Genomic DNA, 3,043 nt, shown 5'->3' with positions numbered 1-3,043 from the left:
GAGCTATTGATGATTGAACTTGTTATTAATTTTATTTATATCTTCACAATTGAGTCGCTCTTGAAAGTTAGAAGAGCGTTTTCTCAAAGAGACTTTCACATTAAGACTTTCCACTGACTCAGACCAAAGGACTCTCCTCTCCCTTATCACGATCAGGGTGTGCCTTTCTGGCCGGGGGCCTCAGTTCCCTCCCTCCCTCCCTCCCTCCCTCCTGGGCTCATCTCTTTCCAGCTCACAGGACTCACACCCACTGCTTCACGTGTGTCTCCCAGCAGCCCCAGGAGAAGGTGAGTCAGGTAACGTTGTCCCCACCTGATGGTACAGACACTGGAGGTCCAGCAGCTCCCCAAATGTCAGGGGCATGTGCTGAGGGACAGGGACCCAAACACCAGAGCCCCAGGCACCAGGCAGCACTGGGTACACCACTTTCCTTGGGCAAGTCACTTCTCTAACCCTCATTTCCTCATCTGTAAAACTGAGAAAAGAACAGTACCTTCTTCCTCGATTTCTTGTGAGGATTGAATGAGTGACAGCATGTAAAGCATTTAGAACAACGCCTGGCATATGAGGGCTCAATATTTTAGCAAAACAAGACATCCTAGTTTGCCTGGCACAGTCCTACTTTATGCCTGATACCCCAGCAAATCTTCCAGTTAGAGTCACCAGTCACTCTCAAAAATGTCCTGGTTTGGAAGAAAATTATATGGCCACCCTAAAATAATTGCCCGTTGCTGTTTAAATTATTATTATTATTATTATTTTCCACCATACCACGCTGAGACTCTAAGAGTAAATATGTTGGCTCAAAGGAGTTCTGTAATTCGGTACTGCTCTTAGGTGAAAGTGGTCCCTGCCCTGGGGACCCCAAACTCTGGTCCACCACAGGGAGAAGAGACCATGGGGCCAAAGGGACGTGTCATCTGGAGACTGTGCCCCCTCTGGGTCACACTCTGGGTGCCCAGGGCCCTGAGATTCCCTGCCCAGATGACCCTAAGCCCAATTCCAAGACCTGGATGGGTCTCTTCTGCAGATCAACCCCTGAGGTCAGATGGCACCGCTGATATGCCCTGCCCTGTGGCCAAGGGGTGGCCAGGGGCAGCTCTCTTGGAGGTGGGGTGGGGTGGTCCAAGCTTCTGTGTGCAGGCTGAGATGTTCACACGTGTGTGCACAGGGCCCCTGCACCACCATGCTCCAGTGCAGGCTCTGAGGAGTCTGAGAATTCTACATTCAGAGCTAGCCTTCCAGGTTGTTATGAAAGTGTGCTTGTCAAGGTAGGAGAATAGAACATATTTTATTTCACATTTTGTTGGCTTGATTTATAACTTGCAAATATTTAGACATATGGTATGTGAACCTCCACCTGTACTCTTGCTCAGCCCCACAAATCCCTGCCACCTCCTGCCCACCCTCAACACCGAGTGGTTACTGAGTCCCTCCTCTGTGCTGAGCCCAGGGGACTCCACGGAGTGAAGGGAACCCTCCTGGCACCCAAACGTGACCATCTACGTGGGAGCAAACCTCTTGCCCCTAAAACAGTGAAGAGCACAGTGGCAGGGGTGAGGGTGTGAGCCTGGTCTACGGCTCTGCCCCAACCCGAGTGAGGTGGGCAGCTCCCTGCCCCTCTCTGGGCCTTAGTTTCCCCCATTTAGACCAGAGATCTCTCCAGCCCTGAGAGGCTCTGGTACCCAGGCTAAGGTAGGGTGAGGAAGGACACAATTAGATCAGGGACCTGGAGAGGGCGTGACCTGGGGACGGGCAAATAGCTCTCACCGGTCAGTAAGGTATGGAACTGAGCACTTCGCACTAGGGAGGCACAGGCTGCAGCCCATTTCATTTCATTCATTCATTCCACAAACACTACAGCCACCCACTCTGTGCCAGCTAGGGGCTGATCTGCCGGATCTGGAAGGATAAATAAAACAGGCACACAGAAAACACAAACGCAAAGCAAGACTTGGCGAGTGTGCTAAAAAGAGACCTTCCCTAATCTCCTTCCACCCTCACAACCCCCAGGTCTTATGTCCATTTCTTGGAGGAGAAAACGGAGGACTGGAGAGGTAAGGGGCTCGGTCAAGACCCTGCTGCTTAGGGCGCGCCCAGATCTTGTGGCCAGCCAGAAGCGAGGTTTCGGATTCCGGCAGTCTCCGGCCACTGTCCCAAGCTGCCCGAAGCTGGGGAGGCCCCGTCCAGCTCCCGGAAGGCTGGAGGGAGGTGAGCGCCAGGGAGGGGCTGGGCCAAGAGGACGCGCCGGCCGGGAGGCAGGGAGGGGCCTGGCGGGGGGCGGCCGGGCGGCACCGAACTCCCTGGTGCGCAGCCCGGGTGCGCAGCTCCTGGCGCCCGGAGCGCAAGCGGCTGGGTGCGCGCGAGCGGCAGCCGCGCTCGGGCCAGTCCGCCACGGTCGGGCCGGGGTCGGGTTCCGAGGCGCCGGCGGGGGGCGAGGCGGGGCGGAGAGGGCGGCGCTGCAGTGCCCGCAGCGGCGGGCTGGGGGAGCTGTGCCCGCCTGTCCCCCAGGCTCGGGCGGGGACCGGGCAGCTGGGTCGCCGCGCCTCTAGCCCGGCCGAGCTAGGCGACGCGCAGCCAGGCGTGCCTGGAGCGGGCTCCGGCCCCAAGTCCTCTCGGGCGCCCGGCCGGGGAGGCCCCCGGAGAAGCCAGTGCCGCGGGCCAGGGCGGCCGCGGCCGCCGCCGCTCCGGCCGCCGCCGCTCCGGCCCGCCCCCGGGGGGTGTCCCGGGCCGCTGGGCCCGCCCAGGTAACCCCATCCTCGGCCCGCCCCCGGCCCGCCCCCCCGGCCGCCCGCCTCCCTCCGCCGCCGTCGCCGCATCCCGGCTCTGGGGCGGCGCTGACAGTCTGGTCCGCGCCGGGCAGCGGGCGCAGCAGCGGGCAGGGCTGCCGGCAGGCACGGAGGCAGAGCCCCGCCGCGCGCGCGCCCCGGCCCGCGCCCGGCGCCGCGCCCCAGCCCGCCCGCGGGGCGCCCACCTGCCGCCCCGACGGGAGGCCCCCAGCGGCCGCAGCCGCTGCCCGGGGCCGGGCGCCCGCGGCGGCACC

Source organism: Mesoplodon mirus (assembly GCF_964341445.2).
Source record: "Mesoplodon mirus genome assembly, chromosome: 3".
NCBI classification, from domain to species: Eukaryota; Metazoa; Chordata; class Mammalia; order Artiodactyla; family Ziphiidae; genus Mesoplodon; species Mesoplodon mirus.
This window is presented reverse-complemented; position numbering follows the sequence as displayed.